The sequence below is a fragment of the Sciurus carolinensis genome, unplaced genomic scaffold (assembly GCF_902686445.1).
Source record: "Sciurus carolinensis unplaced genomic scaffold, mSciCar1.2, whole genome shotgun sequence".
NCBI lineage: Eukaryota > Metazoa > Chordata > Mammalia > Rodentia > Sciuridae > Sciurus > Sciurus carolinensis.
The window spans coordinates 548,600-574,910 of NW_025920154.1; the positions used below are offsets into that span (position 1 = coordinate 548,600).

General features: G+C 38.4%; 1 pseudogene; it reads right to left on the bottom strand.

Annotated features, from left to right (window-relative positions):
• The window catches only part of LOC124974562 (ryanodine receptor 2-like), a 226,498-nt pseudogene that overhangs the window by 186,096 nt on the left and 14,091 nt on the right, over positions 1-26,311 (bottom strand).

A 26,311-nucleotide genomic window follows, 5' to 3' on the forward strand; every position in this document is an offset into this window, starting at 1 on the left:
GAGAAAATCTTTTCCACATGCACTTCAGATAGAGCACTTATCTCCAAAATTTATAAAGAACTTACAATACTTTATACCAAAAATACAAAGAGCCCAATCAATAAATGGACCAAGGTATGGACAGACACTTTACAGAAGATGACATTTAGGTGATTAATAAATATACGAAAAAGTGTTCAACATCTCTAGTAATTAGAGAAATGCAAACTAAAACAACTCTAAGATTTCATCTTATTCCAATTAGGATGGCTATTATCAAGAACACAAACAAAAATAGATGTTGGCGTGGATGTGGGCAAAAAGGCAAACTTTTACATTGATGGTGGAGTTGCAAATTGGTACAGCCACTCTGGAAAGCAGTGTGGAGATTCCTCAAAATACTTGGAATGGACCCACCTTTTGACCCAGTTATTCCACCCCTCAGTTTATACCCAAAGGACTTAAAATTAATATACTACAGTAACACAGTCACAACAATATTTATAGCAGCTCAATTCACAATAGCTAAATTGTGGAAACCTAAATGCCCTTCAACAGATGAATGGATAAAGAAACTATGGTATATATGCACAATGGAATATTATTTGGCCTTAAAGAATAATATTATGACATTTGCCAATAAATAAATGGAATTGGAGAATATCATGCTAAGTGAAATAAGCCATTCCAAAAAAACCAAAGGTCAAATATTTTATCTGATAAATGGATGATGATATATAATGGGGGGGTGGTGAGTGAGGTAAGAGTGGAGGAACTTTAGATTATGTAGAAGGAAATGAGAGGGGAGTATAAAAATTCATGGAACAAGACAGACATCATTACCCTATGTACACATATGATTACACAAATGGTATGAATCTACATTGTGTAGTCATAGAAACGAAATGATGTACCCCATTGTGTGTACAATGAATCAAAATGCAGTCTGTAAAAAATAAAAAAATAAATAAAATAAATAAATAAAATGTTATTTAAACTGTTCTTACTATAGTCAAAACAAGTGTGTACTATACTCAAAATATGTCACTCAGTTTACGGGGCATTATTAAACTAATAATGCTAATAGCTATCTAACTACCACCAAGGTAAAGTGTTCTGCAATGTCTGAGGCAGACAGGAAAAGACCACAGTGAGTCACCTGAGGTCCATAGTGTCAACAGCATTCAGTGCTGGGCCACTTGGCAGCATCTCCAGTTGCATCTAAGTCAACCCATACTGGATCAATGAGAATGACAAGGCTGTTCTCTGCATTAGCCAGGAAGGAAGATAACCGCAGTGAGTGGGAAACCCAGAACTGCTGCATGACATTGCTCCGTGCTTCCTCTACACTGAAATCCCCTGCAAGCACTAAGATTTCTCACACCTGTGCTCTTTCAAACATCTGGCATGCCCAAAGAGCAACACTACACAATGTTTAAATTAGAATAAATGGAAACACAGCTCCAAACTGTGGCTTTTGGGCCAAATCCTGGTCCCAAGTAACATCTCTACTCCCATCACAAAATGTTCACTTACAAACATTTTGTCTCCTAAAAGTAACCAATATTTGACAATTTAGATTCTACATCAACCACTGAAAATAAAGTAACAGAAGCATAAACCCTGAGAAAGTGTTCTGAACTATTAGGAATCAGCCCTAGAAAGCCCAGACTCCAGACATGGCTCTGTGGAATATGAATCTGAAGTTAGCAAAGCATAGGACAGAATGTGTCCTTCAACAAGGGCAAAATGTAGTTTCTTACCTTTTTTAAAATATATGGACAAATATTTTCTCTTCATAAAAATGTTTCAAGATAATTTTCTTCCAGAATTCCAGAACCTCCCATCCTTCCTGTGCCATGTCCAGTCATTGAAATGTTTTCTCATTTTTATTTTTCTATTTAATGGACACTTTGTAATAAAGATATAATGCACCCAACTCAGTTCCCTAAGCACCAGATTCTTTCAATGTCTTGAAAGGAAAAGCTTCAAATTGAATGCAATACCAAAAATGGTGAAATGTGAGGTTAAAGTAAACAAGCAACTCTGCATCATCCCATCAGAACAGTTTTTCCCCTAATCTGTGCCTAAAAAGGAAAACAGCATTCACCTGCCCAGGTGCCTATTTCCTGCAGAGTCATACTGGAGCTAGAAAGAGAAGAACTGAAGGACAGAGTTGCAGTATATTTAAAAATAGACATTAGCCCCATTTTAGTTTGGACAGGTCTTTGAAGTTAGTGCTCTATGCTTCAAGGTGGTTGATAGGAAATTTTATCATGGGAACAAGTCACTGTGGCAGTTGTCTTACTGGCACAGTACACCTGGGTATAGGCAATTCATGCCTCTGTGAGGATCCTGACCATGTGCCTAGATAGATGAACATGCCCAGATAGACTCAGCTTTATGTCTTCCAGATAACTGAGACTCTGAATAAAGGAGAAGAAAGGCATTGAATAAAGGAGGAAATCAGTAGCTATTTCTCTGAAACAACTATACACAGGCCTTTCACTTTACAAACTCATTAACCACAAAGGTAGATTCAGTTGACTTTAATTTTTAAATTTCTTTTCATAAGCTATTAGACCTACACAACATTATTAAATGAATAACACTTGAAACCACAAGACCAAGTTCAGCTTTTTATAACTTAACTTCCCATATCTTCTAAACGCTAAATGCTTTGAAAAATGTTTCAGGGTCATAGCAGCACTGTATTCTACATGTAGCTCTATAAACACATGCAGAATCCAGATGAACTCTAGCATCTAAAAAGCATCTAGGTTAATCAAGAGTCAGGCATTTGAATCAACCAAATTATACCTCATTATGAACCAGAGAAAGGAATATTATTTTATAATGTGTAGTACTGATTTTCAATATATACTTAAGCAACAGAACCAAAAGCCAGTAAAATGAACTATACATTTATCTTCAATCCTTTCTACCCTTTCCAAGAGAAGAGTTATTTCATCATGAACATACTCCTCAGGCAGTATCATGCAGATTTCTAATTCCTTCCTCCACCTTATCTTTTGGGAGGTTAAATTCAAGCATTTTTTTCCAATTACTTTCCAGGGTCTGTGTTTTGTGCTCTACATATTGGAAACTAAACTACACACACTAGTTAATGTAAGTTGGAAACACAGGTTTTTGCATTTCACTCATACATCAGAATGTAGTTTAAAATACAACCATAATTCTAATTGTTTTCTTTTTCTCTAGTAAAATTTTGCTTTTCACAACTCTTAATCACTACATCAATGTTAAGTTTCTGAATAATATATCCCTGACAGAAGCAGCACCAACAGCATCCAGACATGCACAGCAGGGTCACAGGTTGTCCATCAAGAAAGAAACAGGAGGTGCTCACCTGACCAGAAATGAAAGTTGTCAAATCTGTGGAAGAGGTCATCATCAATGCCACTGCCACTACACTCTTTGACCCCTCAAGGGTAGGGAAGGTACCTCTTGGTGGAAGCCCAGCCCACTTGAAGGTGAGTTGTTTCTGCTGTGACAAAGGGCTCAGTGTGGTCCACCATGAGTTCATAGTACCAATTCTTACAGTGAGCAGACCCTTCACTGACATCCAGGAAGATGTTGGGCCTCATACTTGGAAGAGAGGGGAAGAGCATGTGAGCCAAGGCCAGGTCTCTCCCCTATGTCCTGTGCATCTCACTGTTCTGATACTCAGTCCTGTTTCCCTAGGGGGCCACTGTAACGTGTCTCCTTCAGTGCTACAGAGAAGTGAAAACAGGCAGAAAAAAATAGCTTCCCAACTCACCTTCAGGGAAAGGTGCTTGCTTTTTTGATCTACTGGACAATGTCACTCAAGGGTCTAGGAGTACGTTTTATTTGCTCTACATGAATATTTTGAATCATTAATCAAATGTAAGTCTCAAAGTGAGACACCTGGGGCAGCAGGATTCTGGAAATGATGGGGTTGTTATTAACCCAGGACAAACAGACAGTTCTCAGGCTTAGCTTCACATTGCACAGGTGTGAGGCAGAAGCAAGTCTGCCTATCCTTCATGCAAAACCCAAAGTGACAAGTAGTGGCTGTTCTTTCCATGCCCTGATATGAACTGAAGAATTTTAGCAATTTGTACGTAATTCCTTTTTACTCTGCAGTTGCCCCAGGCATTAGCGATGGTCTCAGGAAATATCACTCATTAAGGTAAGTCTCTAATTTAAGGAAGTCTTAAACCAAACCTGTTCAAACAATACAGTGCAGGATACATAACTCACTTAACACCTTTGTTTAAAGTACAATGAAGTAGCATGTCTCTCACAAGCAGCTGCTAGAAGCTGGAGTCGCTGCCACCACAAGGAGTATTTTTTTGATTGTGAAATGTGGTGTTGATTATGTTTGTTTATTTCTGGGGATTGGAAAAGTGATGGTGACAGGGCATGGCAGTTAAGAGTTGGGTCTAATGGTAGACCTGAGTTCTACCCTCCAGTTCTGTGCTCCTCACCTACTATCTGGAGGTAAGGTAGTGCCCAGGAAGAAATGCACACACACAATACTGACAGTGTAGAGCGCATAGCTTAGTAGCTGGCATGTTACACTCAGTGAACGTTAGATTCATTGAAAGGCAGATCTCACTGTAGATGCCATTTCATTGGCTATTTATGGAACTTACTGTGTTTCAGACTTCCTTTTATCCTATATAGGGATGTCTCAAAGTGATATTAAAAGCCAATATTTTTGGTCATACTGTAAGATGGCATGACATAATTATATACTACTATAGCCCTGTTTATTTGTCAACCTGCTCCTGAAGGTATCAGCAACAATCCATTACACATGAACATGAAAAGAAGCTCTTACACATGTTTGTGATAAATCCATATTTTGTTTGCTCTATCTATTATCAGTATTCCACCCTCTTGGTAGAAAACAATACTTATACTGTTCACCATGGAAATATACTAAAAATTCTAATAAAACAGACCATCTGTTTTTGGCTACAGAGCTGGACTAAGAGCTTTTCCTCCATGTAAACTATTCATGACATTGTCCATCTGAATTTACTTGCTAACATGATTCACAAGATGGGTCTGCAGTAAAAGATCACATCCTGGCAGGACATGTCACTGATGAGATGCTGGTTAGACTGGATGGTGACCCCAAGAAAAACACAGAGTGAACAGAAGGCAACCAGGATCTGAAAGAAAAGCCAAGTTGAGCTGAGTCTAGCTGGCCTCAGATCCAGGTACCAGCAGCACCTTCCAGGAAGCAAACTCACCCCCAGTTACATCTGACTCAGCCATTTTAACACACAGTGGGCATATTTCTGGTTTTCCAACCTCCCCTCACACACAAATTGAAAGCTTTTGATGCCCCTACTGACACAATGAAGAAACACTGATGTGTATTACCCACCAACCACTGAGATGAGAAGCACTTAGGAAAAATTCAAGACATCTTTGAAAAGCTATTTTAAAACATATTCTTTCTTTTTTTAATTTAACTAGTACATGAAAACATTAAAATTTTACATATTTTGGAGAATCTACAGGTATACACTGTGTGCAGTTAAAATGGTGCAAACATTTCTATCCCTGGAAACATGTATCATTTCCTTGTGGTGCAGACATTCACATTCTTTCTTCTAGCTTCCTGAAACATACAGAACACTGTTGCCACACTCTAAATGGTTCCAGAATTCATTCATAAAACTAAAATTGCTAACTTACTTTATGATTTCTCCCCTGCTTATCTTGAAGTAAGATAATGGATTTAATATGTCTTTAATAGTATGTAGCACTTCTGGACTCTACACTAACACACAGTGCTGAACTTCAAGAACACCTAAGGATAAAACAGGGAAAATGTGACTGGTCAACCCACAGGGACTTTCCTCCCTTCACATGTGATGAGCTGTGTTCACTCTCTTCCATATAGAACTACTCTGTGCTCAATGTGTTTGCCACAGGGCACTGCAAAAGGTGACAGATGGCATTTGCAAGAAGGGACTGATACCCAAAAATTATAAAATTGCTGAGGAAGGAAAAGTCAAAACCCTAAGATGGAGTTAAGTGAGAAGACTGGTGATTCCACCAGGAGAAATATCAAGGAAATCCACCCATCACACACAACCCTGCCAGGTCAAGCAAGAAAGGAAGGATGGAGGCCTGTTATGGTTTAGATACTAAGTGTCCTTAGTAAAGTTCATGTATCAGAAACAAGGATCTAATGTACCAATGTTCAAAGGTGAAATGACTGGATTGTGAGAGCTGTAACTTAATCAGTGAATCAATTAATAGCTTAAATGGAGGACTGTTAACTGTAGGAAGGTGGGGCATGGATGAAGGAAGTAGGTCTCTGGAGACATGCCTTGGGGGGTCTATATTTTGTCCCTGGCCCCTCACTGGCTCTGCTTCCTGGCTTCCACAAGCCTAGCAACTCTCCTCTCTCATGGCATTCCACCATGGTGTCCTGCCTCATTCAGACCCATGGCAATGAAGTCCACTGACCATAAACTGGGTCAAAATAAACTCCCCCTCCTCAAATTTCTTCTTGTCAGGTATCAGGTATTCAGAAGCTGAATAATACACAGTGTCTGAGTGAAGGCTTGAGCCAAGGACACACTGGTGTGCTTTATGTACAGAGAGCAGGGAAGGGATAGATCACACAGGGTCAGGTATGGGTTTCTTAACACTGAAGATATAATCCTACAATAATGCAGCCAACTCCAGGCAGATCCTTCAGCTCCTTGAGGTTTAGAGTACACAATGTTTCTTAGTTTACACAAGAGAAATATAAAAATAAACACAAAGCAAATAGAAATTCACAATAATACACCAATGGAAAAGACAGAAAATGGCATCTTTAAAGTTTGAAAAAGAAAGAAAAGTTCATTTTGAGACTGTTTAGCAAGAAGTTTAAAAGTTTCACGAGTACATCTATGTTCAACTTTTTGGAGCAAACTTGCCTTGTCAATAGTGGGAATGCCTGGCAGCCGTAAGCCCAAGCACAGAGCCCATCCCTCCACACCCCCACCAAGTACATACACAAACATCTATACCTATATCTGAGAGTTACACAGAATTGCAAGGGCCTCTGAAGAACCTTGCAGAAAAATCCACACACCTCAGACAGAGTTCACTTTCTTGGAAAAGAAATATAAAGTGTCAGTTTTACAAAGATAGAATATAGAAGTAATTCTATGGTTGTCACAATCTACTCTAAACTCCAGTCCCAATCTATTAGAAAATGAAGGTTTTAATTTCCTTATTTATAACTTAGATTTTTAAAACATAAACATGTTTGTGTTTAAAAATAACCCCAAAAGATCTAGAAATAATTTTGAGGTTCTTCAAAATCAGTGGCTATTTTCCAATGACCCAATGACAATTGAAAATCAAAATGAGCAGAAAATAATGATATAAGAAGCTGCTAAGTTAAAGAAGTTTTCATAAGTGTACCAAAACTGTTCACTTCTTTTGTCACTATTAAAAATGCAGCAAGGAAACAAAATCAGTCATTCTACCTGATGTAAACTAACACTTGGGAAATGAAAAAGCACTTGCAATTGATAAGTCATGCTAATTCCTGATGTTTTGTTTGGCTTTTCCATTATTCATTACTACAGAACATGTGGCAGTTTATTTCTGTAAATAAGGTTTTTCTTGTTTGTTTTTTGCATTTTCATGGCACACTGATTTTCAAACTGTTATGGCCACTTTCCCCTGCAAAGGCACAGCTGAGAGTCTGTGACAAAGACCTTACTGCCACAGACTATGGCATTTGCTATCTGGCTGCTATGGGTTGATGTTTGTGTCTCCCAGAAATTGCTATGTTGAAATCCCAATTCATGGTGATGACATCAGGAAGCAGGGCCTTCTGGGAAGCAACTGGGTGATGAGGGCAGATCCATTCAGAGCAGTGTCCTTAGGAAGGAGAATCCACAGGAGACAGTCCCTTCCACTATGGATGAATGAGATTTCTTTGAAAACAGGAAACCCCTGGCAGACACCAAATCTACTGTGCTTTATTTCTGACTTCTCACTCTCCAGAAAAGAGTAATAACCTTCTGCTGTTTAGAAACCACAGAGTTCATGATACTTTTGTCATAGCAGCCCAACAAACTAAGACTTTGGCCTTTTACTGCAAAAGTGAACCAAATGCCTGCTATAGATTCACCATTAGGAATAAAACACCAAGAACAACAATTTTTCTGGTAAATACTCATGAAAGTCCTCAGCATACATAGAACAGGACATCAGAAAAGACCTAAGATTGCATTTCAGAAATGAAAAACATGTCATAAAATCCAGGAATGGTAACATGACAGTAAAATCCTGACTTTTCTTACATGTGACTTAGTCCAAAAGAAGGACTTCACGACTTTGGCTTTAATAGTAAAACACTTTTTTCAATTTTGACTGATCAGATTCAACAATTAAACACTTAATTTAATTATACACTCTGTAATTGCACTAGCTCTGACAAAAAAAAATCAGAGAAAACTTTCATTTTCAAATGTTAAAATAAGCTGAAAATATGCTCTATTTCAAAGTGAAAATCTCCTAAACTGGAAACACCAAAGGGCTCATTTTCAAAACAAAGAAAGAATATACTGTTTCCTGCAATTTAAATTATGTCAATGTGTGCTTTGAGTCCTTGGTTGAGAAAAGATGACAACATCACTCGACTAAAGATGATTTGACCACTAAATAGTAATAGTAAATATATTGAATAAGACCAAGGAACAGCAATGCTTCATAAAGCTTATTGTTATATTCTCAAAGAAAAATTTAAAAGCTTTGAAGCTTTTAATAGTATTACTGGAATGCAAGAATTAGGACTACGCTACAGATTGTAGGAAAAAACCAGTAAACACAAAAAAACTAGTAAGGCAAAGTAATTGGATATTGCAAGTTCTACTAAATTATTTTAGTGAATTTTACTAACATGGAACTACATAATGCATACTATAAATTTTAAGAGTAGCTCTTATGATTGTAACTGCATAATTTTATAAGCTATTAATTTCAAAAACGTCCATAAGTTAATACATAAAAATGTTAGTGTTGGTTACTGCTGGATCAGTATACTTCTCTTTCAGTATTCAAAGTTCTATGAAATGAGTATAAGTAATGCTGACAAAAGTTCCTTCTCATGGTATTAACATCTTCAGAATGAAAAGCATGCACATGAAGGAAGTCAAGGGGAACAGAAGTCATGAGGGCAAAGGTCAAAGGAGTTTCTTTATTGTTTTGGGGATTTCCCCTCTATTCAGCAATGATGAGGCTATAAGATTCTCAGTTAAATATTAAGGTGCATGAGCGCCTGTGGCTCATGAATTTGAAAAGTTCAAAAAAGACACATAACTGTTGTGTCTTTTTACTCATTTAAACTGTAACAAGTGATAAATCTTGTATTACATCCAAGCTTGCTTCCTCTCAAGGGTGGGCATAACAATCTGGGTAAAACACAGACATAGGAATGGCAGAATCTTGGTCTGAGCTGACTGGAAGTTGAGTTTTCTCTCCCTATGCAAGGAGGGTTCTGCACACCCAGAATAATTAGTAGGAGTAGCAAAGTAATATGTGGTATAATTACACAATTTTTAAACTTTTACTGTGAATTCTGAATGTCACAGTTTGAAGTACTATCAGCAAGATTATTTTTGTTTGCAATTATAATACACATAAATTTGAAATATAAATAAGAAACTGAGTTTCATTAAAAGATCAAATTCTTACTCTTAGTATTTTCAACAAATAATGAGAGAAAGAGAAGAGTAAAAAGAAACTATGTGCATGTTTGATTTCTGTATCAGACTCCAATTCATGAAATAGAAGTTATTGTAAATAGTCCCATATCTCACCCAAATAGAGAAAGAAAAATAGGTTAAATTGAATGTTAACATTCAAATATATAAAGGTTTAAAGATAACAATGGCAAACAATGGCAAAACATAATTGCACATGCTTGGAACTGTTTATAAAGGTTTTCAAGTGAAAGAAAAAAATATTCTCATTTATCTTGAACAAACATAAAGTTGAGAAGAGGAGAAAAAGAGACAAAGATTAAGATTAAAGTACAACAGAGCTTGGCAAAATAGGAAAGGGAGAGAATATTCAAGAAAAATGAAAGTATCTCATATCCTTATTCACATATGAATATTATGAATAAAATACTAAAGCACAAAAGAGGGACCTAGGGTGTGTTTTGCATTTTGTTCTATTTTATTACCATGGATTGAACCCAGGTAAGCCACATTGACACTCCCTTTTATTTTTATTTTGAGACAGGGTCTTGCTAAGTTGCTTAGGGCACTATTAAGCTGCTGAAGCTGGCTTTGAACCTGTGATCCTCCTGCCTCAGTCCCTGAGTCACTGGGATTATAGGCATGCTCACTGCACCTTGGCTTTGGGGTGTTTTGGGCAGATGGATGGGAGTCAAAACTTCCGGGGGTGACTCAGCTAGGCAAAACACAAGGAATGAGCAATGTGATTATGAGGCAATGTGTGCTCGGGCTCCAAAAGGCTGGCTGCCTTCAATTTAGGGATTTATGAAGGACAAACAAGAGTTTAACAGTTAAAGAACAAAGCATCAATTAAAGGCAGTTTGTGATACAATTAAATAGCAATGTTAGAATTTGATTATAAACTGATTTCTTTTGTAAGATCATCATGTCTGAAAAGCCAACAGAATGCTGACTGAGAGTCTTAATACCATACATTTTTTTAAGACATTCTTATGTTACTGACTCCATGCTTTGGGGGTTTTATTTTGTTACTTATTCTACGATTTATCATGGAGTGCATCAGAGGGTTCATACATTGTTCTAGATCCTAGGAATAAGCAAAAAGAGGAGCATAAATTGCCATAACTCCTGGTCTCACACAGTTCATAGCACAAAAGTTCAACCCTAGCTCCAGTACCTCCTTGGATCTTAAAAAAGTGACTTCTAAGATGCATGGCCTCACATGCTTCAACTGTAAAGTGGAAATAATAACAGAATCCACCTTATAGCATGACTGTGGGAATTCAGTGGCATAACCCTGACCCAAATTGCTTGAGACCAAAAGTATTTCAGATTTTGGAATACTTGTAGATACATTATGAGGTATCTTGGGGATGGGACCAATATCTAGATATGAAATTCTTTTATATTTCACATATACCTCATACCTACAGTCTGAAGGCAATTCCATATAGTAGATTAAATAATTCCCTACATGCAACCAAAGTCTTTCCCATAAGTGTTCTTCCCCCTGGGGATGCTACTAGCTAAGCTGTGTCCTATGCCTGTGCCTGTACTGCTCTGTCACATGAAGTTAGGTGTCCTGCCTTCTACATGTAGTGCCATATTGGTGCTTGTTAAGAGTCTTACGTTTGGATCATTTCAGATTCCTTTCAGATTAGGGATGCTCCACTTACATGACAATCTCAGCAAACTGCCTGAATCCATTTAAGATTTACTTTGCTCCACAATAAAACTCTAGGCAGTCACTAAAATGAGCAAAATGTTAATGACTGCATGTCTCCCTCTGAAATGCAGAATCCACAGAAATGCTGACAGATGGAAAGCATGGTTTAAACCCCCTTAATGAACTTTAAAACACATGTGCACATGAGCATCTTTAAGATGAACTCTTCAGAGCAAGAAAAGTACCCATTAATCAGCTCTTCAGAAGAAGGCTCTGAGCTATGACAATGCACCTTGGTTAGCCCCACAGACATTTCACATGAGGCATGACTGAAAGGCGAGTGATCCAGTGAAATTAGTTGATGAAGGGTCATGATAGGATTCATGATAACCAGAGTGGCATGAGCCAAACCCAGCCAGGCCAGACAGTGGCAATAAACAGCCATCTATTGACAACAGTACATAACAGCTCCCACTTTGGTTCTGCTCTGGACAAGGAAACATCACTTCAGCATACTATGGGACCAGAAGCAGGCCAGGAGGAATGTGAAACTGCCATTTGTGATTTATTTTCTAATAAGCAGTGTTCCCAAGTGAGGTCTCCCTGGATACTTTGGTTTTTCTGAGACAAAACTTCATCTTTATTCCTCCAGTTCACCAGGACTGTATGAATGACACACTGAAGGACTGTGCAAAGAGAAAATCAGCAAGAAGTGGTGAACCTGCCCTGGTGGTCTGGCTCCAAAGCAACCCTGATAAGCAGAAGGAAGCAGGACAGAAATGTGGATTCTAGGAATTGCTCCCATACACATTCATACACACAAACAAACAAAATCCCCCAAATCCCAAACCTCTAGGACAAAAAAAGCTCCTCTGGATTATGCCCTAGCAGGAGGAGGTGGCTGCACCCTGCAGAGAACAGGCCAACAAGACAGCTGGGAACAGCTAAGATGGACTTGTCCCCACAGGCTGGCCACTGCTGACTTTCTACAAAATCTGCAGTGCAGCAGCAACCCAGGGCGTCAGGCCAGGGTAGAATAGTGTCAAGTCAGTGTAAGATTCAGGGAGGAGAAGAAACAGACCCAGGGACCACCTGCCCTCAGATATTCCCTGGTCCACACCTGCTCACCAAACCCTAAAAAGATGGTTAATAAGAATCACCAGATTGCTTCTGTCAGATCAGACTTGTCTCTGACCAGCAGTTTCTGCCATGCTGGCAAATCTGGAGGGCTCTGCACTTTGGAGTCCATGGCTCTCAGACCTGACCCCACGTACTTCCTCAATAGGACCTATTTGCAACTCACACTCCAGGACAATGCAAGCTCCCTGGCCATATGAGGGACACCTGTCAGCACAGCTGCCATCAAAGAATCACAGAAAGTACCACTGAAGAAGAATTAAAAACAAGCCAAGAATGTAAAAGAACATCATAAGCATTCATGGAAAATTAAATAATTCTGAACCTGAAATACTATTTAGTAACAAAAGAAGCCAAAGGTCCTATAAGTCATTAAAAGATTCAGAGAGATATCACCCAAAAACTAGGCCATGCGGGGCTATCTCTGTCTGCCAAAGTTTGAAAGTACACCAGCAACTTCTGGTACCTATTGGAATGAGCAACATGCTTAAAAAGGTATCCAGAGAAAATAACTACAAAACCACACAACTATATATCACAAAGGACTAAATTTTGTTTTCTAACTTGAAAATGGATGAGACTTTCTGGAAGAAATACTTTCTAGAACTGTAATTTGTTATCTATCTCATCAGACCTAGGGTTTGAGAAAAGCATTCTGTAAAAATAAAGATTTCAGATAACAAAGGAACTGAATGTTCTTCCCTTTTTCCTATTAAAAATTTTCTGTGTCATTTGGAGTTTACATTGGGGGACTATTCCCCCCATTTTACATTGCTGGTAAAATACAGCATAATACAGGAAGCCCTCCAAGCTGAGACTCTATTTTCTGTGTCCTTTTTCTTTCCAACTACAACTTGCTGCATGGGACAGGAAGAAATCAGGAGCATGGCTGCATGCACACTTTTCTAGCTTCACTTAAAAATGCTCAATTTTTGACACTAGGCTAACTATTTAAATGTGTAACCTTTAACTATTAATTTTATTTCAAATGTTTAGAATGGATAAAAATGAAATTGAAACTTCCCTGCCTTCTAAAGTGATCTGTCAGCATAAAATATCACTCTCATGTCTGGATGTGATTGACCTGGGATCATTACAGAAAAACATCAATCACTGTGATGTGATGCAGGTGAACTGTGGGTGCTGGTGGATGATGATGGTGTAGAGTCCTAGGGCCAAACCGGTACTGACCTAAACATCAATCATAAAAGATTTCCTTTAGAAAGTCTCCAATGTCACTATGATTCTGATTTAGTATTTTCTCCCTAGTTCAGGATCATGATATCTCTCAGGTTCAGCATGGCTGACTCTCCAGGAAATCCAAAGCTTATACTCACTTTTCAGGGTCATCTCCTGACTTACTGCCTCTTTCTCTGTTACCATGGGTGCTACTTGAATTTCTGATGTCACTCAAGTCAGTTCGCTACAGTTTCTACACCAGTAACAATGGATCTTAAACAATAAACAATAACCCATGCACTTATCTCTTTCTGATTCAGTATCTTACACCTAAATAGATGTCAAGTAGGAGGGTCTCCTAGGACACAGGATTACTTTACTTTTTTTGTCTTTGGAAAAAGTTAATCTTAAACTGCAAGAAATGGTTATGACAATTTCATGAGCTTTAACCTAACCTATTTTCAGGTACTGCCAATTGTATTATACAAGAGCACAAAGCTTCCACATCTGGTTGCTCCAAAGATTCTGTCTTCTTACACCCAAAGTGGTTCATTCAAGGACACTTGGTAAGTTTTGGGAGGCATTTACAGGTTTCCCATGGAAGACCAACTCGTGGCACTGCAAACTTGTGTGGGAAAAAGACTGCGACTGCACAAGAAATAAGACATGCCAAAAGTCTCTCCTAACTAGCTGACATCCTCATCAGCTGTGTCTTGTTCCCAAACAGCATTTAAAGGGCTGTAAACCCTGAAGAAAAGCCTGGCCTGCAGAAATGCATCAACTCTGTCGACTATACTTGCTCATGCCAATCTTGTGTCTTTTCAACTAATTTTAGTCTAGGCATAGTCACACATTAAGCCTGGGACAGTAATTTATCTTTCATTTCCCCAAGGAATTCAGAGTGCTCAATTATTATAAACTGGTCAGACTCTACCACAACTTTAAATACTAGAGACCCTGGTTGATGATGCAGAATCTAACAAAACAGTAAAGTCCTGTTCAGTCATGAACATGTTTCTGAGTCATGCCATCAAATAATGAGAGAAAGAGGAGCTGACTGGGAGCTGATCAGACCAGGATCATTGTCAACCCTCTTCTGCTCACCCAGGGCATGCCACCTCACTTCCAACTACAAAACCCTGACTTCTCTGCATCAAGATTTGCTCTGACCACAGTAAAGCTGGGAGGCTCCAGAATGGTCACTCCTTGGGAGCAGCACTACCTAATACCAAGTCCTTTGAGTGGGAAAACTGTAAGGCACAACGTCTATGTGTTTCCCTGGAGAAAAGATGTTCCTGTCACCCATGGCAGTGACTCATTTGTTAACACAGCATCTCTGGTCCCTTGCCTACCTCATGCTCTCATGTCTCAAAAAAGCTTGCTTTTGACCTTATCTCAAAGTCACATTCCATGTAACTCAAGTCAAGGAAAGCTGGAATTTTTCCAGTTTAATGAGAGGAGTGAGATATGTGAGATCTATTATACAATATATTGAATACAATATGGTTAATAGGGTATATTTCAAAATCTCAGAGTAAGTTTCAAAGGTTCTCACCACAAGAATAAGTATCTGAGATGATGAATATATTTATTAGCTTGAATGAATAATTTCTCATGTGCATATATATTCTCATTTTGTATCTCATATGCAATTATAATTTCTTAACTTCCAATAAAATTGTTTTAAGCTCCCTTGGTGACTCCATTGTGTCCCCCTATAATTTTTAATGCCACTTCTACTATACATGATTTCTTTACACACCCTGCCTTTTTTTCTTACATCTTAACTTTGGGGCTTCTGATCATTTCTCACAGGTGAAATTTATAAAAGCAAATATAATTGAGTAATTTAGGAGTGCACCAACAGGGCCAAGGAAAACAAGATCAAGAGAAACTCATGAGAAAGTCTGTGAAGAAACTTGAGTTTGTGTAAGAAACTAGAAAATTTGAACCACAACACAAGAGAATGCCATATCAGTATAACTGTATATACTTTCATCTTTATTAATAATCTCATATTCAACAAGGCAACATCACAGGACAGTTAAAATCAGGAAAGTAGTACCAGACTGTCAGGATCCATAAGCTGGCTGGTTTTGTTCAGTTATTAAATTTCCATGAGCCTCATCTGTACAGTTTCCTCATCCAAGATCTGGGGAAACTAAAGGCACCTACCCCTAGGGCCATCATGAGAATTAAATAATTAGTATTTGTAAAGCACATAAAGCAGTACCTGGCACATAGTGCTGAATGATTAAAGAGATCTGCACCTCAATATCTTTGGTTACATTCTCACAAAGCTGCTTGTAGTAGACACAATATATCCTGAGGAATTTTGCAAACATGGTGTTTAGCTGCAGGAGAAGGAACATCTAGAACTGGCTTAAACCACAAGTGGCTGAGAAGTCCACAGCACACTGGTGACAGCATGACCCCATTCTTTGAATTCTGTGACTCCCTCATCCACCATGTGCAACTTTAATGCATCTTTGTTCCAGGTAGAGCTGAGAAAGGAGCTGCCTGTCTTCCCTGGAAGCTTTTCTTTATGAAATGAAGACCAGAATAGGGCAGTCGGGCATCATCAGTCCTAAGCAACATTCAGATTCTGAGAATTGTGGTTTTCAGCTTCTTAAACAAAATGCTTGGAGGGAGCAGAATGAGCCAATGGACACCCTCCCCATAGCTTAATACCCTCTAGTTTCACAGATAGGTCTGCACTGACTTTGTAAGACTGGCAGCCCATGGTCCCAGACATTGTCAGAAAAGCAAGTTAGAAAACCTTTAGTAATATTATTTAGCACAGTTAGGACAACCAAAGCTGTTTGTGTGAAGCCTCTGCCCCCACAGGAGAGGCTCTGCAGTATCGACTGCTCCCACACCTGAAGGCAGGAGCTTCCATCCTGTTCCCCCACTTGCAGGCCCTGCTCCCTTCCCCATGCATCTGCTGCTTTCTTTGAACATCAGAAATACAGGAGCCAGGATCCATGACACACTGGGAAAATGACTGAAAGTACATTCCAGGACTCTAGAAATAGCTCAGGGGGATGTGAATGCTGAGAAGTTATTACTGCTTTGTAGTGATAGTGGCCAGTGATAGCTGGGTAACTCTTAATTAACAATGTTGTCTATCTTCAATTGTAGAAGCAGGATGTAATAGTGGAGAGGAAGGAAGATGAACTAAAGGAAAATGAAGATGGAAAACAAGATGGGTGCTAGTGGTCATCAGACCGTCTAGGTGACACTGGTCCCTAGGGTCTAAATCATTATCTTCCAAGTGTTTCCTTATCTCAGGCTTTGACACCCAACCCCTAGGACTAGAGAAACTAGCAAGTATTCTGCCCCCTCCTTCTTCCAGTTTCCCTCATTGCCAGCCTGGCCATCATGGGAATATACCAACAACACCAGAATAAAACTAGGAAATCAGAGGTGCATGTGTCAGGTTGCTGGTAGTTACTTTCCCATTACACAGACTCTTCCTGAGTATTTACCAAATTCCTCTTAAATGAAATGGTGTTCTATGTAATTTGGGAAACTATTCTACCTTCAAAACTATCCAAAATATCTTTTGAATGCAAGGGGAAAAAAAGAAAAAGAATTCCCAGTTCATCTTTCTGCTCATAAATTCCACTAGGAGTCATGGGAAAAGAATGAGAATTCAGCTCTTCAGTGGCTTTCAGGACTTCATACTTAGACTTCTTTTAAAAGCAGATATAGACAGGATACAGTTACATTGAAATTCAGAAATAACGAAGGACAATCAACAAATTTGAATCTTTAACCAATTAAAAGGAAAATACAATGAACACCAGAGTTTGTTTTTATGTCTTGAAAGGGCATAAAACAAGGGAAAACAGGAAAAATACCACTCACCAAGAAAAGAACCAGAACACATACAAGAGGAAGTTTGTAGTCTTTCCTCTGCTGATCAGTCGAAGAAGTAAGAAAATTTAGCACAATATTTCCAATTTCCTCTACTTAGAGCCACTGCAAAAGAAGATGATTTCACACTGATACAACTTTCCAGGTTTAATATCAAAGTAAGCTAATGAGAGTCTTCAAATATTGGACAAGGCACCAACTATCTTCATCTGTCAACTAAATCATACACAAATGCACACACACACAGAGAAAACTGACATGAAAAATTACTTGGTGTGTATTAGTGGGGCTGAAAAACCCCTGCTCATTAGAAGGATTATTCTAATTAGTGGGGCTGAAAATCCTCTGCTCATTAGAGCAGTATACCACATTGGGAGATAATAATGAAAGGGATGGAAAACCAGCATCCTGGGAATTTCCTCACTTGGGTTGTGATACCCACTATTTTAATTAGCCATGAGAGTAAATGATTTCATTCTTCTAGAGCTCAGTCTCCTCTCCTATGTAAGGAAAAAGTTAGGAACACTAGTTCTCCTGAACATGTATCACAAAAAACCAGGAGATATAACAGCAAGCACACAGGTGATATAACTGAACATCACATGGAACAGTAAGTGGGAGGGTTATGTCTAGTAAATTTGGAAATCATGTGTTTTTTTCCTATATGTCTTCTTCCCACTTGGAGAGTCACAAAGCATTCTGAAGACTCAGATAACTTGAGGTAATCCATTCTAACTTTGCTTAATCTAGCCTTTTCCATAGTCCTTTCACCAAAGAAATCCCTTCTTCTTGTATTAAATTCCTCCATGACTTCCTAATTTAAAAATTTAAAGTAAATATTCACTTGGTTGAATTATTTCAAGAAACACCCAGTCATTTTTTTTTAAATAAATTCTGTCAGAACAGCACAAGTGCTTAGTGAGGGTTGGTGAGATTTTGAACAATACAATATTTAAAAGGAGGAAGACTTGCCCACAAGTAAAATCACTATTCAGTATCTGCCAGCTCTGGGGAGCTAAGTGCTGGAGTCTTAGGCCTGTCACCACCTCAAGAGCAGGGCTGCCAAAGTTAGAGTGTGCAGCCAGACTTAAAAGATGCTCCTTGCAATGCCTCTTCCCAAAGACATAGAGACAAAAGATTCTGCCTCACCTAGAGTAAGAAACAAAAGGACAGAAGAAAGGAATCCTTCTTTTCCCACAGCTTCCTCAGAAGAAACTTCAACCTCCCCAATTTATGTACAGTATAAATAGAAATATAAGAGTAGCTCCCATCTTATTTCATTTTCTAACTTTTTATCATGAAGATATATTCATTGGTAGGGGGTAGTGGGGATTGAACCTGGGGCACTTTACCACAGGGCTGCATCTCCAGCCCTTATTTTTTATTTTTGTGACAGGGTCTTTGTAAGTTGCTGAGGCTGGCCTCAAACTTGCAATCTTCCTGTTTCAGCCTCCTGAGCCACTGGGCATGCACCACTGTACCCAGCAAGATACATTCATTTTAGAGTCAAGTAATAAAATAAAGCCACTCTTTTTCCAAAACAGAGAGAAAACAATGGCATCCACATTCAGATGTCTCAAAGTGCTCCTCTCATCTCCAAAGTATGATGACAACCTTAAAAGGTGCATCAAAACATTATACACAGGACCTTTTCTAAATGAGGCACAAGTTTACAATATCTTCAACTGATCTTTTATCTTTGGCTATGTGGCCCTGAAGACTAAGTTAAAACCTTTCATCCTTCTGCATCATATTTTTCCTCATTTATTTCAGAAATAGAACACACAGCCCATATGAACCTGAACAAAACACTCTAACACAGTGGCTTGCAGGTCATCTTCTGCAACATTTTAAATTCCTTTACAGCTGATACTCTGTCTTAGTGTACCTTTGTATAGTGCACAGAACTTACAAGACATGTTATTTCTCAGCATGACTATTTTCAGTCTTCAATGGAATAAGAATATAGAGTTGTTGAATAACAATGTTATATGTTAAATATAATGAAAACACTTTGAATGAAGCTTTTAAGAAATGCTAGTTTGCTAAAATAATTTCATTAATGTTGAATAATTAACTAAATTCCTAAACTTTTATTCAGTCAAAATGTGAAATGCAGGCAATATTGGTAATTAGCCAAAAAATATTTATGCAAAAAAGTACTTTTTATTATGAATGATCCCTAACTTAAAATGGTTCAGCTTCCTTTTTTTTTTTTTTTGACTGTGCAACAGTGCAAAAGTAATACAGGTGCAGTATAAACCGCACTTCAAATATTTAATTCTGATCACTTCCTGGGCTAGGGAGGGGCAATACCATGATCTCTAGGGATAGGCATAGGGATACCCAGCAATGTCAGAGAGTGGCAGATCCCAGTCAGACATGCCATTGTCAGAATTCACAATTCTCTACAATGTGCTTGTGCTGCTGGCATGGGGGGAATATGCCTTTTCAATAAATTACATAAGGCATCTATAGAACCTTCCCCCCACATTCCTCACCTTGGGCTGAGAGCAAGGTGTCAGCCATCTATGGACAGAGATCTCTGAAATTGTGAACCCCAAATAAACATCACTCTTCTAAATTGATCTTGTCAAGGACTTGGGCCACAGCAGTGTAAAAGCTGACTGAAACACTTCAGAAATTGGTCACTTCTGTCATATTAAAAAAGCAGCCATTGATCCTACTTCATACTTTGGATTGTGAGAAATGAGAATTCACAGAGTCCACCAGAGTCATTTCTCATACATCTTTAGAAAATCATGCCTGTTTGTCAGCATCCCAAGATTAATTTTGTGAGTGTCAGAAAAGATGTATGAAACAGGAGCACAGCAACATTTTAAACTGTAAGTACCTGTGTCTACAACATCTGAGTTCTCCAAAAAGGGAGCTCATAAATTATTTTTTATTATCCATCTAAAACACATATTAAATATATCTGTGTCAAATTCCAAATTGTTATATATCATTGCTCCCAAATTCCCCCTCTCTTTCCAGGCTAACAACACACACTGAAGACAAGAGGAAAACAAAAGAAGATGCTGGCTTATTTCACATTCTACCATCTACCTATTTGGAGGAATGGAGCTGGGGTAACTTTATGAATTTGGAGTTGATATTAGAACCACATTTTTTGGTAGCTGAATAAAGGCAATGAAATGCAAAATAGCATACAGAATTACAATTAGTGTGCATAACTGTGACTCTCCCAGCCAGACTGAGGTAAAACAATACATATTGTTATCTTTCAAGCAATGGCAATGAATTCAACAGAAGTGACTGGGAACAAGCAGATGATCCTTAAGTACTCTGCACATCAAAATTCAACAGAATTCAGTAAAGTAGCAGAGTAATAGTAACAAAAATGACATAGTATTGGCACCAAAACAGACAGGTAGTTCAATGGTACGGAACAGAGGACACAGAGACAAACCACATAAATACAGTTTTCTCATATTAGACAAAGGTGCCAAAAACATACAATGGAGAAAAGATAGCCTCTTCAACAAGTGGTACTGGGAAAACTGGAAATCCATATGCAGCAAAATGAAACTTAACCCCTATCTCTCATCCTGCACAAAACTCAAAATGGGTCCAGGACCTTGGCATCAGACCAGAGACCCCTCACCTTATACAAGAAATCTTCATCATGTCAGCTTAGGAACAGACTTACTTAAAATGACTCCCAAAGCATACAAAATAAAAGCAGGAATCAATAATTGGGATAGGTTCAAACTAAAAAGCTTTTTCTCAGCAAAGGAAACTATCAACAATATGAAGAGAGAGCATACAGAGTGGGAGAAAATCTTTGCCACACATACTACAGATAGAGCAGAATCTATAAAAAACTCAAAAAACTTTACACCAAGAATACAAATAACCCAATCAATAAATGGGTTAAGGAACTGAGCAGACACTTCACAGAAGATCTACAAGCAATCAACAGATATATGAAGAAATGTTCAACATCTCTAGTAATAAGAGAAATGCAAATCAAAACTTACCCTATGATTCCATCTCACCCCAATTAGAATGGTTATTATCAAGAATACAAGGAACAATAGGTGTTGGAGAGGATGTGGGGACAAAGGTACACTCATACATTGCTGGTGGGGCTGCAAATTAGTGCAGTCACTCTGGAAAACAGTATGGAGATTCCTTAGAAAACTTGGAAGGGACCCACCATTTGACCCAGCTATCCCACTCCTGGGCCTATACTCAAAGAACTTAAAATCAGCATACTACAGAGATACAGCTACATCAATGTTCATAGCTGCTCAATTCACAATAGCTACATTATGGAGCCAACCTGGATGCCCTTCAATTGATGAATGGATGAAGACAATGTGGTATGTATACATAATGGAATATTACTCAGCTATAAAGGAGAATAAAATCATGACATTTGCAGGTAAATGGATGCAGTTGGAGAATATCATACCAAGTGAGATAAGCCAATTCCAAAAAAACAAATGTGGAATGATCTCTCTGATAATCGGATGATGATACATAATGGGGGGTGGGAGAGAGGTAAGAATAGAGGATGAATGGATTGTACAGAGGAAAAAGGGGTGAGGAGGGGGTGAGGGAAAGGAAAAATAACAGTATGAGACAAACATCATTACCCTATGTACATGTATGATTACGCAAATGATGTGACTCTACTTCATGTACTACCAGAGAAACAACCGTGGTACCCCATTTGTGTACAATGACTCAAAATAAATTAAAAAAAGAAATGTGCAAATAAAAATAATAAAATAAAAATTCAACAGTTTTATTTGTTAATTTTTCTGGTTATAAAGTCAATAGTAACTATAACAAAAATAGATAATCAAGAGAAATAAAAAAGTTTTAAAAAGTCTTTCATAATACTATTCTCCTGATATAGCTATTGGATTAAAACTTCCTGGTAGTGGGGGTAGGCACGAAGGTCTCTCTATTTACAATGATAGATGCATGTTCTATTTTTTCACTTGACTCAAACTAATATGCAGCTTTTCCTTTTACCATCTTTTATCTAGCTTTTCCCAGATAAGTTAACTACTTTTTTTATACAAAAGTAATGCATTTCAACAGATTAACAATAAATAACAGAACACACAGGACAGGACAGGAAAGTAAAAGATCAAATTCCCTCTCCCAAGAAGAAAGCCATCCTCCTGTGCATTCTTTCAGAAATGCTCAGTGTATAAACAGAAGGTGCCTTTCTCTGTATATGAATATATATGCAGACAGATAGAGAAAGAGAGAGAGAGAGAGAGAAAAAGCTTACAGAAAGAATGCAGATTATGGCGGGGGCGGGGTTGTGGTGCTTACACAGAACAGCTCCTAGAACTCAAAGGATTAGTAGAATTTCACCTAATCATAAAAATCTGTAAGAACAGATTCTTACAGATTTTATGCTTCCAGTTAGAACCAGTAAGTAAGTAAGGGCCAAATCGACCTAGACTTGTCCTGAACCCCTGCCATGTGCAGTGGGGATTTGCAAGTCTGATGCCATCCTACTGTCAGTAAAAATTCTAGAGGTGAACCTGGGAGGAACTCTGGAAACTTCCCTGGGACGTCCAAGAAAACTGGAGGGCAGGAGGGGCACACCTTCCTTCTAAGAAGACCTGTTCTCTCCCTGGAGAGAGTGCTCTTTTCCATGCCTTCTGACAAACTCATCCCTCTACTCTGAGTGACATGTCTGAAGTCCTTCTGGTGTGATGGCAAAAATCAGTGAGAAAGGACTGTGGGGCCACCTCAGCTCCATGACAGGTACTGCAACAAAACCACACACAGCATGTGGCTGGTTCTGTTACCTTTGCTACCTTCCAGTCCCTGTCATGCCACCATAAGCTCCAGGAGAGCAAGCACCCTACCCTGGCCACCACTGTCCCTCAACACCTGGATCAGGGCCTCTCCTGTGGCAGGCATTCAATTCATCTTTAATGAATGGATGAAGATTCTACTACAGTCTGAATGTCTAGGTCCCCAACCCCAAGACTCAAATGCTGAGTGGTGGTGGTAGCCTTGGGAGGTGTTAGCTTTGAGAGTGGATTAGGTCTCAAGAGCAGAGACTTTGAAAATTCACCTTAGGCCCTTGTGACAGAGACCCTAGAGACACCCTCTCTCTTTTTACCACATGAGGACACAGTGAAAAGGTACCACCTTTGGCTGGGGCTGTAGCTCAGTGCAGAGCACTTGCCTAGCATGTGAGAAGCACTGGGTTTGATCCTCAGCACCACATAAAAATAAACAAATAAAATAAAGGCATGCTGTCCATCTACAACTACAAAATTAAAAAAATTCAAAAAAGGAATCACCTAACCACACAGAATCTGCTGGAGCCTTGAACTTGGGACTTCCTAGGCTCCAGGATAAAGAGAATCAAACATTTTTTATTATAAGACACCTTTTTAATGGCCTTTTGTTATAGAAAACCAAATAGAACAAAAGCTTCTATCAACACCAAGATTCATCAGATCCCAAGTCCATGTGCCCCCAGCATGACAGCCTCTTTTTATATGAAGATGTTTCAACCAGAAACCACACAAGGAATTAAGGCCCATAATAACAAAGGTCTATGTTTGTAACAGTCAAACTGGAACATGGCAGAAACTACCCCAAACATCACTTAACTTAGGTTGAGTGCATTTAGAAACTGAGAAAAGCAGATCCCATCAAGACCAGGGAAGGAGATTATAGCAGATCCCTGCCATGATGGGGCTGTGAGAAGAGGGAAGCCTGTGACAAAAACTCTGGAACAAAATGGAAATATTTAATCCATGTCCACAAGGAGACCTCTCATCTCACAAACCACAGCATGGACAGCCTCCACCTTTTGCCCAAGCCCATCTGTTACACTCCAGCTACATTCCTCACTCAGACAGATTTAGATAATTAACATCATTAGCTAGTAAATTGGTAAATATTCACTCTTGATCATGAACATGTTATAAAACTGCTGTAACTATGATATGACCTTGTTAAAAAGACCAACTCAGTTGCCTGGAGAACACCAAAGTCCTTTCCCAGCAACTCATACAGAAAATTCAGGATGGATTTCCAGGACTCCCCAACTTCTCACCCAGTGTAATTGGCAAAGTGTGTGGCACTGCTGCAGACATGAGGTGCAGTCAGTCAATGTGCTCCAGCACAGTGTTACCATTCCCTTAGGGTAAATAATCCCCATCAGAAACCATCTGCTGACAGACAGAAAGTGCTAACCTGACTTAAGAAAGAAGTCTGGTTCAGAGTGTGTCTGTTAATCATGAAGAAAATTGAAACAGCTTATTTAAAGGACAGGCAGAAACACATTTGCACAGGAAATAAAATGTTCTTCATACAATTCAAGTGATTTTAAATTCCAAACAGTAAGGGAAGAATAACATAAAAATACTCACTGCACATTTATACAGTTAAATGCTAGATTAAATGGCAATCTGTTGTTAAGTAACCATCATTCCTGGACAGTTTTAACTACCTTAGTGAGACAATTCTTTCATTTTTTTATTATGAATCTTTTTTTCTTCTTTATTCCTTGTTGTTCCTGCTGTGCTGATTGGTTCATAGTATATATACATATACATATTTCTTGTTTCTCATCCTTAGCATTTTTAGTGCAGTTATTTTTCCTTGCCTTGGTTGAGGGTTATGGCATTTTTGTTTTGTTTTATACTTATTTGCTTATTTCTCATTTCTCTCTCCTTCCTTCTCCCACTAATAGCTGAATTTCCTTATTCTCTTTCTTCCACTTTTGTTTTTGCTATTTTTTCTCTTCCCTTTTTATAAACTTCACTTGCTTCATCTGTGTTCTCTCAGTTCACATTTGAGCATTCTAAACTTATTTTGACTTTCCTATAACATCTTCTTTTCACTTAATGAACTGTATTTCTACCACATTTTAGAACTATTTGGTCCATGTCACTGCTGTCCCCACCATTCACGCTGTTGCAGTAATTAATTATATAGATGGTGTAGTTGACACCTGCTGCTTCCTATGGTGCCAGTTCTTGTTCACACCTGTTATTGTTTTGCTGCCAGCAACTGCTGACCTCACCATTTCTGTTTTGGGGTAATTAGTGATGTAGATATCATAGTAGGCACTGGGTATTTATTTTAATGCTGTCTATAGTTTGCTTCAGTTGTTGCTTTGTATTTTTTTCCTGCATTTTCTGGGAAGTGCTAGGAATCTGCAGGGAAACTACATGTTCACAGGAACAAACTGTGCTACAAAACAACCCAGCCAAGAGACAGCTCACCTTGATCTACACCCAAATTAACCATACTCAAACTTCAGCAACACTGTATTACAAATCACAGAAAAGTCAAACCCCTAGAATAAATGATCAAGGTCCCAATAGGAACAACCAACAGAACCTTCAGTTTCCACTCATGAACGTTCACATCCTTAAAAAAAAAAAAAAAAAAAAAAAACAGAAGGCAATTTGGCAAGAGAAGGCCATGCCCTAAAAACACCCATACGTAATACTGGAAGAGAAATCAATACCAAAAGATACATAAAATCCAACCCCGAATACATGAAATATGAATAAACAAGGTAATACAATGCCTTCTCAAGTTCATAATTTGCCACCAAGTCACACCAAAGATATTGAAATTGATGAGATGTCATAAGGAATTCAAAAGAATGATTATGAAAATGATCAATGAATTCCAAGAGAACACAAATAACACCTGAAAAAATTAGGAAGTTAATAAATGATACAGGTGAGAAATTCAATAAGGAATTATACATATTGAAAAA